Here is a 17,500-nt window from a genome sequence, read left to right as displayed (position 1 = left end):
ACAGGGCACGCCGCTGGCGGGGTTCGAACCCAGGACCTTCTTCGGCCATGCAGCAGCGACCCGATTTCTTGGTGTAGGGCGCCGTGGAGGCACGCGGCGTCCCAGAATCCCCGAAGCGAGGTTCGAACCCAGGAACGTCATAGGCCCCTCGCGGCTGCAGCAGCGACGAGCTTGCGTGGCGTAGGGCGCCGTGGTGGCAGGCGAGCATCGAACCGAGGACTGAGTCCTCGAGGCTGGCCGGAGAACACAGGAGCGTCGTCATCGTCCTCGCGGCGGCGGCGTAGGGCGCCGTGGTGGCCCGCGGCATCTCAGGTGGGCCTAAAACAATTAAGCTAGGTTCGAACCCAGGACGGAGTCCGGACCGAGTCCCCGCGATTAAGAACGCGGTCCCCCGCCCGCCCGCCCGCCCACACACGCCAGATCTCCGTCCTGCCCCCACCCCCACCCCCGTCCTGACACTACGACCCCGGGTCAAGTGCGGCGTGTCCCGAACCGGCAGGAGGCCTCATACTTGCCGATTGCCGGTTCGGCCGCGCACTCGGACCTGCTCCCAAAGTCCTCCCCATAGTAGGTCTGGACCCCCCTTATCTCAGCATTTGTCTTGCGCGGGCGGAAGGCGATTTTCTCCCCGACGAGAGGCTTGCCGGCCGCCAAGGCCCGGGACGTCTGCGGCAAAAGTCCGACGGCGCGTGGTAGCTCAGAAGGCTGTTTCGGTGAAAGAGTCCTGCGGTAATGGCGCCTTCTTAATAATAGTAACTTGAATAAAAATAACATAAGACAACACGAATAACGGGAGTAGAAGAAGAAGAATTAGGGAGGAAGAAAGCGTAATATAGTGAAGTAGATGGTTTTGTATTCTTATGAGTTGTTTGATTTTGAGTGAGTGAGTGGGATGTGTTGTTTTGGTTGCGTCCTATGTTTTTCTTTTATGGTTCTGTTGTGTCTTATTCTTTTTGTTGTGCCCTCTAATTATTCTTTTTCTGTCTCACTGTGTTGATGTATCGCATTGTTTTGTTGTGTCTTATGTTCTTGTACCTTATTGTAGGTCACTGCCACCGGGGATAAAATCATTTGCAGTCAATAACAAATAATAAAAATAATAATATGGTTAAGTATTTGTAAATCATTAAAATTGGGCTTGCGGTGCCCCGTCTCGAAAGAAATCATCGTATAGCCGTTAACGCATTAAAAGTAAGTCATGTAAGAGACTACGCCTGTGTTTGATGGGTTGTATTGGGACGGTCGCTTCCTGAGGCCAATTCAGACGGCGAGTATAGTTACGGGGCTGCTTCGAAGCACGAGACCGTGCCGTGATAGCGCCTTCCTAAGAATAAGAAATAGAACGAATATAACTTCAGCGGCTAAGTCCGAAATATTCCAAAATGCAGTAAAATATTCTTAATTGAAAAAAAATGGGCTTGCTGTGCACAATAATGCCGTTAATTGTCTAAAAATAAATTTCCGAAATTTAACTCAAAAGTCATGGCTCTGCGGCTATGTCCCGTGGTGCTTGGAACTTGAAATCAGTTCTGCGGCTATGTCCGACCGTGCGTGTTAGTTGAGTCGCTTCAGCGGCTAAGTCCGAAAATTTCCAAAATGCAGAAAAATATACATAATTGAAGAAAGTTGGCCTTGCTGTGCTTAATAATATCGTTAATAGATTAAAAATAAATTTCCGCTGTGTTAGGTGGGCCTTACTTGGACGGTACGAATTCTGCGGCTATGTCCCGTGGTGCGTGGTACTTGAAACCAGTTCTGCGGCTATGTCCGACCGTGCGTGTTAGTTGAGTCGCTTCAGCGGCTAAGTCCAAAAAATTTCCAAAATGCAGAAAAATACACATAATTGAAGAAAATTGGGCTTGCTGTGCTTAATAATATCGTTAATAGATTAAAAATAAATTTCCGCTGTGTTAGCTGGGCCTTACTTGGACGGTACGAATTCTGCGGCTATGTCCGACCGTGCGTGTTAGTTGAGTCGCTTCAGCGGCTAAGTCAAAAAATTTCCAAAATGCAGAAAAATACACATAATTGAAGAAAATTGGGCTTGCTGTGCATAGTAATGCCGTTAATTGACTAAAAATAAATTTCCGCTGTGTTAGGTGGGCCTTACTTGGACGGTACGAATTCTGCGGCTATGTCCCGTGGTGCGTGGTACTTGAAACCAGTTCTGCGGCTATGAACCACCGTGCGTGTTACTTGAGTCGCTTCAGCGGCTAAGTCCGAAAATTTCCAAAATGCAGAAAAATATACATAATTGAAGAAAGTTGGCCTTGCTGTGCTTAATAATATCGTTAATAGATTAAAAATAAATTTCCGCTGTGTTAGCTGGGCCTTACTTGGACGGTACGAATTCTGCGGCTATGTCCCGTGGTGCGTGGTACTTGAAACCAGTTCTGCGGCTATGTCCGACCGTGCGTGTTAGTTGAGTCGCTTCAGCGGCTAAGTCCGAAAATTTCCAAAATGCAGAAAAATATTCATAATTGAAGAAAGTTGGCCTTGCTGTGCATAGTAATGCCGTTAATTGACTAAAAATAAATTTCCGCTGTGTTAGGTGGGCCTTACTTGGACGGGACGAATTCTGCGGCTATGTCCCGTGGTGCGTGGTACTTGAAATCAGTTCTGCGGCTATGTCCGACCGTGCGTGTTAGTTGAGTCGCTTCAGCGGCTAAGTCCAAAAAATTTCCAAAATGCAGAAAAATACACATAATTGAAGAAAATTGGGCTTGCTGTGCTTAATAAAATCGTTAATAGATTAAAAATAAATTACCGCTGTGTTAGGTGGGCCTTACTTGGACGGTACGAATTCTGCGGCTATGTCCCGTGGTGCGTGGTACTTGAAATCAGTTCTGCGGCTATGTCCCACCGTGCGTGTTACTTGAGTCGCTTCAGCGGCTAAGTCCGAAAATTTCCAAAATGCAGAAAAATATACATAATTGAAGAAAGTTGGCCTTGCTGTGCTTAATAATATCGTTAATAGATTCAAAATAAATTTCCGCTGTGTTAGGTGGGCCTTACTTGGACGGTACGAATTCTGCGGCTATGTCCCGTGGTGCGTGGTACTTGAAACCAGTTCTGCGGCTATGTCCGACCGTGCGTGTTAGTTGAGTCGCTTCAGCGGCTAAGTCCAAAAAATTTCCAAAATGCAGAAAAATATACATAATTGAAGAAAGTTGGCCTTGCTGTGCTTAATAATATCGTTAATAGAATAAAAATAAATTTCCGCTGTGTTAGGTGGGCCTTACTTGGACGGTACGAATTCTGCGGCTATGTCCCGTGGTGCGTGGTACTTGAAACCAGTTCTGCGGCTATGTCCGACCGTGCGTGTTAGTTGAGTCGCTTCAGCGGCTAAGTCCAAAAAATTTCCAAAATGCAGAAAAATACACATAATTCAAGAAAATTGGGCTTGCTGTGCTTAATAATATCGTTAATAGATTAAAAATAAATTTCCGCTGTGTTAGCTGGGCCTTACTTGGACGGTACGAATTCTGCGGCTATGTCCCGTGGTGCGTGGTACTTGAAACCAGTTCTGCGGCTATGTCCGACCGTGCGTGTTAGTTGAGTCGCTTCAGCGGCTAAGTCCGAAAATTTCCAAAATGCAGAAAAATATACATAATTGAAGAAAGTTGGCCTTGCTGTGCTTAATAATATCGTTAATAGAATAAAAATAAATTTCCGCTGTGTTAGGTGGGCCTTACTTGGACGGTACGAATTCTGCGGCTATGTCCCGTGGTGCGTGGTACTTGAAACCAGTTCTGCGGCTATGTCCCACCGTGCGTGTTACTTGAGTCGCTTCAGCGGCTAAGTCCGAAAATTTCCAAAATGCAGAAAAATATTCATAATTGAAGAAAGTTGGCCTTGCTGTGCATAGTAATGCCGTTAATTGACTAAAAATAAATTTCCGCTGTGTTAGCTGGGCCTTACTTGGACGGTACGAATTCTGCGGCTATGTCCCGTGGTGCGTGGTACTTGAAACCAGTTCTGCGGCTATGTCCGACCGTGCGTGTTAGTTGAGTCGCTTCAGCGGCTAAGTCCAAAAAATTTCCAAAATGCAGAAAAATACACATAATTGAAGAAAATTGGGCTTGCTGTGCTTAATAATATCGTTAATAGATTAAAAATAAATTTCCGCTGTGTTAGCTGGGCCTTACTTGGACGGTACGAATTCTGCGGCTATGTCCCGTGGTGCGTGGTACTTGAAATCAGTTCTGCGGCTATGTCCCACCGTGCGTGTTACTTGAGTCGCTTCAGCGGCTAAGTCCGAAAATTTCCAAAATGCAGAAAAATATACATAATTGAAGAAAGTTGGCCTTGCTGTGCTTAATAATATCGTTAATAGATTAAAAATAAATTTCCGCTGTGTTAGGTGGGCCTTAATTGGACGGTACGAATTCTGCGGCTATGTCCCGTGGTGCGTGGTACTTGAAACCAGTTCTGCGGCTATGTCCGACCGTGCGTGTTAGTTGAGTCGCTTCAGCGGCTAAGTCCGAAAATTTCCAAAATGCAGAAAAATATTCATAATTGAAGAAAGTTGGCCTTGCTGTGCATAGTAATGCCGTTAATTGACTAAAAATAAATTTCCGCTGTGTTAGGTGGGCCTTACTTGGACGGGACGAATTCTGCGGCTATGTCCCGTGGTGCGTGGTACTTGAAATCAGTTCTGCGGCTATGTCCGACCGTGCGTGTTAGTTGAGTCGCTTCAGCGGCTAAGTCCAAAAAATTTCCAAAATGCAGAAAAATACACATAATTGAAGAAAATTGGGCTTGCTGTGCTTAATAAAATCGTTAATAGATTAAAAATAAATTACCGCTGTGTTAGGTGGGCCTTACTTGGACGGTACGAATTCTGCGGCTATGTCCCGTGGTGCGTGGTACTTGAAATCAGTTCTGCGGCTATGTCCCACCGTGCGTGTTACTTGAGTCGCTTCAGCGGCTAAGTCCGAAAATTTCCAAAATGCAGAAAAATATACATAATTGAAGAAAGTTGGCCTTGCTGTGCTTAATAATATCGTTAATAGATTCAAAATAAATTTCCGCTGTGTTAGGTGGGCCTTACTTGGACGGTACGAATTCTGCGGCTATGTCCCGTGGTGCGTGGTACTTGAAACCAGTTCTGCGGCTATGTCCGACCGTGCGTGTTAGTTGAGTCGCTTCAGCGGCTAAGTCCGAAAATTTCCAAAATGCAGAAAAATATTCATAATTGAAGAAAGTTGGCCTTGCTGTGCATAGTAATGCCGTTAATTGACTAAAAATAAATTTCCGCTGTGTTAGCTGGGCCTTACTTGGACGGTACGAATTCTGCGGCTATGTCCCGTGGTGCGTGGTACTTGAAACCAGTTCTGCGGCTATGTCCGACCGTGCGTGTTAGTTGAGTCGCTTCAGCGGCTAAGTCCAAAAAATTTCCAAAATGCAGAAAAATACACATAATTGAAGAAAATTGGGCTTGCTGTGCATAGTAATGCCGTTAATTGACTAAAAATAAATTTCCGCTGTGTTAGGTGGGCCTTACTTGGACGGTACGAATTCTGCGGCTATGTCCCGTGGTGCGTGGTACTTGAAACCAGTTCTGCGGCTATGTCCCACCGTGCGTGTTACTTGAGTCGCTTCAGCGGCTAAGTCCGAAAATTTCCAAAATGCAGAAAAATATACATAATTGAAGAAAGTTGGCCTTGCTGTGCTTAATAATATCGTTAATAGATTAAAAATAAATTTCCGCTGTGTTAGGTGGGCCTTACTTGGACGGTACGAATTCTGCGGCTATGTCCCGTGGTGCGTGGTACTTGAAACCAGTTCTGCGGCTATGTCCGACCGTGCGTGTTAGTTGAGTCGCTTCAGCGGCTAAGTCCAAAAAATTTCCAAAATGCAGAAAAATACACATAATTGAAGAAAATTGGGCTTGCTGTGCTTAATAATATCGTTAATAGATTAAAAATAAATTTCCGCTGTGTTAGCTGGGCCTTACTTGGACGGTACGAATTCTGCGGCTATGTCCCGTGGTGCGTGGTACTTGAAACCAGTTCTGCGGCTATGTCCGACCGTGCGTGTTAGTTGAGTCGCTTCAGCGGCTAAGTCCGAAAATTTCCAAAATGCAGAAAAATATTCATAATTGAAGAAAGTTGGCCTTGCTGTGCATAGTAATGCCGTTAATTGACTAAAAATAAATTTCCGCTGTGTTAGGTGGGCCTTACTTGGACGGGACGAATTCTGCGGCTATGTCCCGTGGTGCGTGGTACTTGAAATCAGTTCTGCGGCTATGTCCGACCGTGCGTGTTAGTTGAGTCGCTTCAGCGGCTAAGTCCAAAAAATTAACAAAATGCAGAAAAATATACATAATTGAAGAAAGTTGGCCTTGCTGTGCTTAATAATATCGTTAATAGATTAAAAATAAATTTCCGCTGTGTTAGGTGGGCCTTACTTGGACGGTACGAATTCTGCGGCTATGTCCCGTGGTGCGTGGTACTTGAAACCAGTTCTGCGGCTATGTCCGACCGTGCGTGTTAGTTGAGTCGCTTCAGCGGCTAAGTCCAAAAAATTTCCAAAATGCAGAAAAATACACATAATTGAAGAAAATTGGGCTTGCTGTGCTTAATAATATCGTTAATAGATTAAAAATAAATTTCCGCTGTGTTAGCTGGGCCTTACTTGGACGGTACGAATTCTGCGGCTATGTCCCGTGGTGCGTGGTACTTGAAACCAGTTCTGCGGCTATGTCCGACCGTGCGTGTTAGTTGAGTCGCTTCAGCGGCTAAGTCCAAAAAATTTCCAAAATGCAGAAAAATACACATAATTGAAGAAAATTGGGCTTGCTGTGCTTAATAATATCGTTAATAGATTAAAAATAAATTTCCGCTGTGTTAGCTGGGCCTTACTTGGACGGTACGAATTCTGCGGCTATGTCCCGTGGTGCGTGGTACTTGAAACCAGTTCTGCGGCTATGTCCGACCGTGCGTGTTAGTTGAGTCGCTTCAGCGGCTAAGTCCGAAAATTTCCAAAATGCAGAAAAATACACATAATTGAAGAAAATTGGGCTTGCTGTGCTTAATAAAATCGTTAATAGATTAAAAATAAATTACCGCTGTGTTAGCTGGGCCTTACTTGGACGGTACGAATTCTGCGGCTATGTCCCGTGGTGCGTGGTACTTGAAATCAGTTCTGCGGCTATGTCCGACCGTGCGTGTTAGTTGAGTCGCTTCAGCGGCTAAGTCCAAAAAATTTCCAAAATGCAGAAAAATACACATAATTGAAGAAAATTGGGCTTGCTGTGCTTAATAATATCGTTAATAGATTAAAAATAAATTTCCGCTGTGTTAGGTGGGCCTTACTTGGACGGTACGAATTCTGCGGCTATGTCCCGTGGTGCGTGGTACTTGAAACCAGTTCTGCGGCTATGTCCGACCGTGCGTGTTAGTTGAGTCGCTTCAGCGGCTAAGTCCAAAAAATTTCCAAAATGCAGAAAAATACACATAATTGAAGAAAATTGGGCTTGCTGTGCTTAATAATATCGTTAATAGATTAAAAATAAATTTCCGCTGTGTTAGCTGGGCCTTACTTGGACGGTACGAATTCTGCGGCTATGTCCCGTGGTGCGTGGTACTTGAAACCAGTTCTGCGGCTATGTCCGACCGTGCGTGTTAGTTGAGTCGCTTCAGCGGCTAAGTCCGAAAATTTCCAAAATGCAGAAAAATATTCATAATTGAAGAAAGTTGGCCTTGCTGTGCATAGTAATGCCGTTAATTGACTAAAAATAAATTTCCGCTGTGTTAGGTGGGCCTTACTTGGACGGTACGAATTCTGCGGCTATGTCCCGTGGTGCGTGGTACTTGAAACCAGTTCTGCGGCTATGTCCGACCGTGCGTGTTAGTTGAGTCGCTTCAGCGGCTAAGTCCAAAAAATTTCCAAAATGCAGAAAAATACACATAATTGAAGAAAATTGGGCTTGCTGTGCTTAATAATATCGTTAATAGATTAAAAATAAATTTCCGCTGTGTTAGGTGGGCCTTACTTGGACGGTACGAATTCTGCGGCTATGTCCCGTGGTGCGTGGTACTTGAAACCAGTTCTGCGGCTATGTCCGACCGTGCGTGTTAGTTGAGTCGCTTCAGCGGCTAAGTCCAAAAAATTTCCAAAATGCAGAAAAATATACATAATTGAAGAAAGTTGGCCTTGCTGTGCTTAATAATATCGTTAATAGAATAAAAATAAATTTCCGCTGTGTTAGGTGGGCCTTACTTGGACGGTACGAATTCTGCGGCTATGTCCCGTGGTGCGTGGTACTTGAAACCAGTTCTGCGGCTATGTCCGACCGTGCGTGTTAGTTGAGTCGCTTCAGCGGCTAAGTCCAAAAAATTTCCAAAATGCAGAAAAATACACATAATTCAAGAAAATTGGGCTTGCTGTGCTTAATAATATCGTTAATAGATTAAAAATAAATTTCCGCTGTGTTAGCTGGGCCTTACTTGGACGGTACGAATTCTGCGGCTATGTCCCGTGGTGCGTGGTACTTGAAACCAGTTCTGCGGCTATGTCCGACCGTGCGTGTTAGTTGAGTCGCTTCAGCGGCTAAGTCCGAAAATTTCCAAAATGCAGAAAAATATACATAATTGAAGAAAGTTGGCCTTGCTGTGCTTAATAATATCGTTAATAGAATAAAAATAAATTTCCGCTGTGTTAGGTGGGCCTTACTTGGACGGTACGAATTCTGCGGCTATGTCCCGTGGTGCGTGGTACTTGAAACCAGTTCTGCGGCTATGTCCCACCGTGCGTGTTACTTGAGTCGCTTCAGCGGCTAAGTCCGAAAATTTCCAAAATGCAGAAAAATATTCATAATTGAAGAAAGTTGGCCTTGCTGTGCATAGTAATGCCGTTAATTGACTAAAAATAAATTTCCGCTGTGTTAGCTGGGCCTTACTTGGACGGTACGAATTCTGCGGCTATGTCCCGTGGTGCGTGGTACTTGAAACCAGTTCTGCGGCTATGTCCGACCGTGCGTGTTAGTTGAGTCGCTTCAGCGGCTAAGTCCAAAAAATTTCCAAAATGCAGAAAAATACACATAATTGAAGAAAATTGGGCTTGCTGTGCTTAATAATATCGTTAATAGATTAAAAATAAATTTCCGCTGTGTTAGCTGGGCCTTACTTGGACGGTACGAATTCTGCGGCTATGTCCCGTGGTGCGTGGTACTTGAAATCAGTTCTGCGGCTATGTCCCACCGTGCGTGTTACTTGAGTCGCTTCAGCGGCTAAGTCCGAAAATTTCCAAAATGCAGAAAAATATACATAATTGAAGAAAGTTGGCCTTGCTGTGCTTAATAATATCGTTAATAGATTAAAAATAAATTTCCGCTGTGTTAGGTGGGCCTTAATTGGACGGTACGAATTCTGCGGCTATGTCCCGTGGTGCGTGGTACTTGAAACCAGTTCTGCGGCTATGTCCGACCGTGCGTGTTAGTTGAGTCGCTTCAGCGGCTAAGTCCGAAAATTTCCAAAATGCAGAAAAATATTCATAATTGAAGAAAGTTGGCCTTGCTGTGCATAGTAATGCCGTTAATTGACTAAAAATAAATTTCCGCTGTGTTAGGTGGGCCTTACTTGGACGGGACGAATTCTGCGGCTATGTCCCGTGGTGCGTGGTACTTGAAATCAGTTCTGCGGCTATGTCCGACCGTGCGTGTTAGTTGAGTCGCTTCAGCGGCTAAGTCCAAAAAATTTCCAAAATGCAGAAAAATACACATAATTGAAGAAAATTGGGCTTGCTGTGCTTAATAAAATCGTTAATAGATTAAAAATAAATTACCGCTGTGTTAGGTGGGCCTTACTTGGACGGTACGAATTCTGCGGCTATGTCCCGTGGTGCGTGGTACTTGAAATCAGTTCTGCGGCTATGTCCCACCGTGCGTGTTACTTGAGTCGCTTCAGCGGCTAAGTCCGAAAATTTCCAAAATGCAGAAAAATATACATAATTGAAGAAAGTTGGCCTTGCTGTGCTTAATAATATCGTTAATAGATTCAAAATAAATTTCCGCTGTGTTAGGTGGGCCTTACTTGGACGGTACGAATTCTGCGGCTATGTCCCGTGGTGCGTGGTACTTGAAACCAGTTCTGCGGCTATGTCCGACCGTGCGTGTTAGTTGAGTCGCTTCAGCGGCTAAGTCCGAAAATTTCCAAAATGCAGAAAAATATTCATAATTGAAGAAAGTTGGCCTTGCTGTGCATAGTAATGCCGTTAATTGACTAAAAATAAATTTCCGCTGTGTTAGCTGGGCCTTACTTGGACGGTACGAATTCTGCGGCTATGTCCCGTGGTGCGTGGTACTTGAAACCAGTTCTGCGGCTATGTCCGACCGTGCGTGTTAGTTGAGTCGCTTCAGCGGCTAAGTCCAAAAAATTTCCAAAATGCAGAAAAATACACATAATTGAAGAAAATTGGGCTTGCTGTGCATAGTAATGCCGTTAATTGACTAAAAATAAATTTCCGCTGTGTTAGGTGGGCCTTACTTGGACGGTACGAATTCTGCGGCTATGTCCCGTGGTGCGTGGTACTTGAAACCAGTTCTGCGGCTATGTCCCACCGTGCGTGTTACTTGAGTCGCTTCAGCGGCTAAGTCCGAAAATTTCCAAAATGCAGAAAAATATACATAATTGAAGAAAGTTGGCCTTGCTGTGCTTAATAATATCGTTAATAGATTAAAAATAAATTTCCGCTGTGTTAGGTGGGCCTTACTTGGACGGTACGAATTCTGCGGCTATGTCCCGTGGTGCGTGGTACTTGAAACCAGTTCTGCGGCTATGTCCGACCGTGCGTGTTAGTTGAGTCGCTTCAGCGGCTAAGTCCAAAAAATTTCCAAAATGCAGAAAAATACACATAATTGAAGAAAATTGGGCTTGCTGTGCTTAATAATATCGTTAATAGATTAAAAATAAATTTCCGCTGTGTTAGCTGGGCCTTACTTGGACGGTACGAATTCTGCGGCTATGTCCCGTGGTGCGTGGTACTTGAAACCAGTTCTGCGGCTATGTCCGACCGTGCGTGTTAGTTGAGTCGCTTCAGCGGCTAAGTCCGAAAATTTCCAAAATGCAGAAAAATATTCATAATTGAAGAAAGTTGGCCTTGCTGTGCATAGTAATGCCGTTAATTGACTAAAAATAAATTTCCGCTGTGTTAGGTGGGCCTTACTTGGACGGGACGAATTCTGCGGCTATGTCCCGTGGTGCGTGGTACTTGAAATCAGTTCTGCGGCTATGTCCGACCGTGCGTGTTAGTTGAGTCGCTTCAGCGGCTAAGTCCAAAAAATTAACAAAATGCAGAAAAATATACATAATTGAAGAAAGTTGGCCTTGCTGTGCTTAATAATATCGTTAATAGATTAAAAATAAATTTCCGCTGTGTTAGGTGGGCCTTACTTGGACGGTACGAATTCTGCGGCTATGTCCCGTGGTGCGTGGTACTTGAAACCAGTTCTGCGGCTATGTCCGACCGTGCGTGTTAGTTGAGTCGCTTCAGCGGCTAAGTCCAAAAAATTTCCAAAATGCAGAAAAATACACATAATTGAAGAAAATTGGGCTTGCTGTGCTTAATAATATCGTTAATAGATTAAAAATAAATTTCCGCTGTGTTAGCTGGGCCTTACTTGGACGGTACGAATTCTGCGGCTATGTCCCGTGGTGCGTGGTACTTGAAACCAGTTCTGCGGCTATGTCCGACCGTGCGTGTTAGTTGAGTCGCTTCAGCGGCTAAGTCCAAAAAATTTCCAAAATGCAGAAAAATACACATAATTGAAGAAAATTGGGCTTGCTGTGCTTAATAATATCGTTAATAGATTAAAAATAAATTTCCGCTGTGTTAGCTGGGCCTTACTTGGACGGTACGAATTCTGCGGCTATGTCCCGTGGTGCGTGGTACTTGAAACCAGTTCTGCGGCTATGTCCGACCGTGCGTGTTAGTTGAGTCGCTTCAGCGGCTAAGTCCGAAAATTTCCAAAATGCAGAAAAATACACATAATTGAAGAAAATTGGGCTTGCTGTGCTTAATAAAATCGTTAATAGATTAAAAATAAATTACCGCTGTGTTAGCTGGGCCTTACTTGGACGGTACGAATTCTGCGGCTATGTCCCGTGGTGCGTGGTACTTGAAATCAGTTCTGCGGCTATGTCCGACCGTGCGTGTTAGTTGAGTCGCTTCAGCGGCTAAGTCCAAAAAATTTCCAAAATGCAGAAAAATACACATAATTGAAGAAAATTGGGCTTGCTGTGCTTAATAATATCGTTAATAGATTAAAAATAAATTTCCGCTGTGTTAGGTGGGCCTTACTTGGACGGTACGAATTCTGCGGCTATGTCCCGTGGTGCGTGGTACTTGAAACCAGTTCTGCGGCTATGTCCGACCGTGCGTGTTAGTTGAGTCGCTTCAGCGGCTAAGTCCAAAAAATTTCCAAAATGCAGAAAAATACACATAATTGAAGAAAATTGGGCTTGCTGTGCTTAATAATATCGTTAATAGATTAAAAATAAATTTCCGCTGTGTTAGCTGGGCCTTACTTGGACGGTACGAATTCTGCGGCTATGTCCCGTGGTGCGTGGTACTTGAAACCAGTTCTGCGGCTATGTCCGACCGTGCGTGTTAGTTGAGTCGCTTCAGCGGCTAAGTCCGAAAATTTCCAAAATGCAGAAAAATATTCATAATTGAAGAAAGTTGGCCTTGCTGTGCATAGTAATGCCGTTAATTGACTAAAAATAAATTTCCGCTGTGTTAGGTGGGCCTTACTTGGACGGTACGAATTCTGCGGCTATGTCCCGTGGTGCGTGGTACTTGAAACCAGTTCTGCGGCTATGTCCGACCGTGCGTGTTAGTTGAGTCGCTTCAGCGGCTAAGTCCAAAAAATTTCCAAAATGCAGAAAAATACACATAATTGAAGAAAATTGGGCTTGCTGTGCTTAATAATATCGTTAATAGATTAAAAATAAATTTCCGCTGTGTTAGGTGGGCCTTACTTGGACGGTACGAATTCTGCGGCTATGTCCCGTGGTGCGTGGTACTTGAAACCAGTTCTGCGGCTATGTCCGACCGTGCGTGTTAGTTGAGTCGCTTCAGCGGCTAAGTCCAAAAAATTTCCAAAATGCAGAAAAATATACATAATTGAAGAAAGTTGGCCTTGCTGTGCTTAATAATATCGTTAATAGAATAAAAATAAATTTCCGCTGTGTTAGGTGGGCCTTACTTGGACGGTACGAATTCTGCGGCTATGTCCCGTGGTGCGTGGTACTTGAAACCAGTTCTGCGGCTATGTCCGACCGTGCGTGTTAGTTGAGTCGCTTCAGCGGCTAAGTCCAAAAAATTTCCAAAATGCAGAAAAATACACATAATTCAAGAAAATTGGGCTTGCTGTGCTTAATAATATCGTTAATAGATTAAAAATAAATTTCCGCTGTGTTAGCTGGGCCTTACTTGGACGGTACGAATTCTGCGGCTATGTCCCGTGGTGCGTGGTACTTGAAACCAGTTCTGCGGCTATGTCCGACCGTGCGTGTTAGTTGAGTCGCTTCAGCGGCTAAGTCCGAAAATTTCCAAAATGCAGAAAAATATACATAATTGAAGAAAGTTGGCCTTGCTGTGCTTAATAATATCGTTAATAGAATAAAAATAAATTTCCGCTGTGTTAGGTGGGCCTTACTTGGACGGTACGAATTCTGCGGCTATGTCCCGTGGTGCGTGGTACTTGAAACCAGTTCTGCGGCTATGTCCCACCGTGCGTGTTACTTGAGTCGCTTCAGCGGCTAAGTCCGAAAATTTCCAAAATGCAGAAAAATATTCATAATTGAAGAAAGTTGGCCTTGCTGTGCATAGTAATGCCGTTAATTGACTAAAAATAAATTTCCGCTGTGTTAGCTGGGCCTTACTTGGACGGTACGAATTCTGCGGCTATGTCCCGTGGTGCGTGGTACTTGAAACCAGTTCTGCGGCTATGTCCGACCGTGCGTGTTAGTTGAGTCGCTTCAGCGGCTAAGTCCAAAAAATTTCCAAAATGCAGAAAAATACACATAATTGAAGAAAATTGGGCTTGCTGTGCTTAATAATATCGTTAATAGATTAAAAATAAATTTCCGCTGTGTTAGCTGGGCCTTACTTGGACGGTACGAATTCTGCGGCTATGTCCCGTGGTGCGTGGTACTTGAAATCAGTTCTGCGGCTATGTCCCACCGTGCGTGTTACTTGAGTCGCTTCAGCGGCTAAGTCCGAAAATTTCCAAAATGCAGAAAAATATACATAATTGAAGAAAGTTGGCCTTGCTGTGCTTAATAATATCGTTAATAGATTAAAAATAAATTTCCGCTGTGTTAGGTGGGCCTTAATTGGACGGTACGAATTCTGCGGCTATGTCCCGTGGTGCGTGGTACTTGAAACCAGTTCTGCGGCTATGTCCGACCGTGCGTGTTAGTTGAGTCGCTTCAGCGGCTAAGTCCGAAAATTTCCAAAATGCAGAAAAATATTCATAATTGAAGAAAGTTGGCCTTGCTGTGCATAGTAATGCCGTTAATTGACTAAAAATAAATTTCCGCTGTGTTAGGTGGGCCTTACTTGGACGGGACGAATTCTGCGGCTATGTCCCGTGGTGCGTGGTACTTGAAATCAGTTCTGCGGCTATGTCCGACCGTGCGTGTTAGTTGAGTCGCTTCAGCGGCTAAGTCCAAAAAATTTCCAAAATGCAGAAAAATACACATAATTGAAGAAAATTGGGCTTGCTGTGCTTAATAAAATCGTTAATAGATTAAAAATAAATTACCGCTGTGTTAGGTGGGCCTTACTTGGACGGTACGAATTCTGCGGCTATGTCCCGTGGTGCGTGGTACTTGAAATCAGTTCTGCGGCTATGTCCCACCGTGCGTGTTACTTGAGTCGCTTCAGCGGCTAAGTCCGAAAATTTCCAAAATGCAGAAAAATATACATAATTGAAGAAAGTTGGCCTTGCTGTGCTTAATAATATCGTTAATAGATTAAAAATAAATTTCCGCTGTGTTAGGTGGGCCTTACTTGGACGGTACGAATTCTGCGGCTATGTCCCGTGGTGCGTGGTACTTGAAACCAGTTCTGCGGCTATGTCCGACCGTGCGTGTTAGTTGAGTCGCTTCAGCGGCTAAGTCCGAAAATTTCCAAAATGCAGAAAAATATTCATAATTGAAGAAAGTTGGCCTTGCTGTGCATAGTAATGCCGTTAATTGACTAAAAATAAATTTCCGCTGTGTTAGCTGGGCCTTACTTGGACGGTACGAATTCTGCGGCTATGTCCCGTGGTGCGTGGTACATGAAACCAGTTCTGCGGCTATGTCCCACCGTGCGTGTTACTTGAGTCGCTTCAGCGGCTAAGTCCGAAAATTTCTAAAGTGCAGAAAAATATTAAATAAAGCGGTTATATAAGTAAGTATGTGTATGTATTCTAACATATACAAAATTTAGTATGATCGGAAATGATTAAGGAAGAGAAAAACTTAATTAAAATTTCTGGCGGCAGCCGAGGGGCCATCCGCCGGTGTCCGCGGCTCTGCCTCTTCCGTGACTGACGAATGCTGAGATAAGGGGGGTCCAGACTATAGTATATGAGCTTGGCGAGCGAGGCTCTCCTCGAGCAGGGGGAAGTCTGAGATTGGACTACCGGCCGCCGGGGACCCTGTCGCCGGCAGGCCATTCGCGCTTCCGCCCCGCGTTGGCTGAGGCAGTTTAGGGCAAGAGTGGCACAAGTGCACCGACCGCCGTTTCCTTTGGGGTCGGCGCCCGTCACCCCGCTCAGTGGCCGGCGAAGACCGGCCGAGTCTCGGGTTCGAGTCGGCACAGGACACTGAGTGCAAGAGTGACACAAGTAACGGCGTTCACGGGCGGCCTCTGGGAGATTGCCCTCAGTACCACCGGGCAACGCGGGGGACTGCAGGCCTCGACCCGCGCCGCTCGATCCCCGTTTAGGGCAAGAGTGGCACAAGTGCACCGACCGCCGTGTCCTTTGGGGTCGGCGCCCGCCACCCCGCTCAGTGGCCGGCGAAGACTGGTCGAGTCTCGGGTTCGAGTCGGCACTCGAGCCTGAGTGCAAGAGTGGCACAAGTGATGGTCTTCACGGGCGGCCTCTGGGAAGCTGCCCCTAGTACCAGCGGACAACAGCGAGGGACTGCAGGCCTCGGCCCGCGCTACTTGCGACCGTTTAGGGCAAGAGGGGCACAAGTGTATCGACCGCCGTGTAATTTGTGGTCAACCCGCGCTGTTGCCTGCGAAGACCGGCCGAGTCTCGGGTTCGAGTCGGCACAGGGCACTGAGTGCAAGAGTGACACAAGTAACGGCCTTCACGGGCGGCCTCTGGGAGATTGCCCTCAGTACCACCGGGCAACGCGGGGGACTGCAGGCCTCGTCCCGCGCCGCTCGATCCCCGTTTAGGGCAAGAGTGGCACATGTGCACCGATCGCCGTCTTCAACGGGGTCGGCGCCCGTCAACCCGCGCAGTGGCCGGCGGAGGCTCCGGTTCGAGTCGGCACTCGATTCCGAGTGCAAGAGTGGCACACGTGACGGCCTTCACGGGCGGCCTCTGGGAAGCTGCACTTAGTACCAGCGGACAACCGCGGGGGAATGCTTTCCTCGGCCCGGTGTACTTGCAACCGTTTAGTGCAAGTGGGGCACAAATGCACCGACCGCCGTGTCCATCGGGGTTGGCGCACGTCAACACGCGCGGTGTCCGGCGGAGGCTCGGGCTCGAGTCGGCCCTCGACTACGAGTGCAAGAGTGGCACATGTGACGGCCTTTACAGGTGGCTTCTGTGAGCCGGCCCTTAGTACCAGCGTGCATCCGCGGGAGACTGAAGACCTCTCCCCGCGCTGCTCGAACCCCGTTTAGGGCAAGAGGGGCACATGTGCACCGATCGCCGTCTTCATCGGGGACGGCGCCCGTCAACCCACGCAGTGGCCGGCGGAGGCTCCGGTTCGAGTCGGCACTCGATTCCGAGTGCAAGAGCGGCACACGTGACGGCCTTCACGGGCGGCCTCTGGGAAGCTGCACTTAGAACCAGCGCGCATCCGCCGGGGGACTGCTGGCCTCGGCCCGCTCTACTTGCAACCGTTTAGGGCAAGTGGAGCACAAGTGCACCGACCGCCGTGTCCATCGGGGTTGGCGCACGTCATCACGCGCGGTGTCCGGCGGAGACTCGGGCTCGAGTCGGCACTCATCTACGAGTGCAAGAGTGGCACATGTGAAGGCCTTAACGGGCGGCCTCTGGGAAGCTGCACTTAGAACGAGCGCGCATCCGCCGGGGACTGAATTCCTCTCCCCGCGCTGCTCGAACCCCGTTTAGGGCATGGGGGGCACATGTGCACCGATCGCCGTCTTCATCGGGGTCGGCGCCCGTCAACCCACGCAGTGGCCGGCGGAGGCTCCGGTTCGAGTCGGCACTCGATTCCGAGTGCAAGAGTGGCACAAGTGATGGCCTTCACGGGCGGCCTCTCGGAAGCTGCACTTAGAACGAGCGCGCATCCGCCGG

The sequence above is a fragment of the Zootermopsis nevadensis genome, unplaced genomic scaffold (assembly GCF_977971745.1).
Source record: "Zootermopsis nevadensis isolate Lab colony 2312 unplaced genomic scaffold, Znev_1.0 Znev_ptg000243l, whole genome shotgun sequence".
NCBI lineage: Eukaryota > Metazoa > Arthropoda > Insecta > Blattodea > Termopsidae > Zootermopsis > Zootermopsis nevadensis.
Note: the sequence above shows the minus strand (reverse complement) of the source record.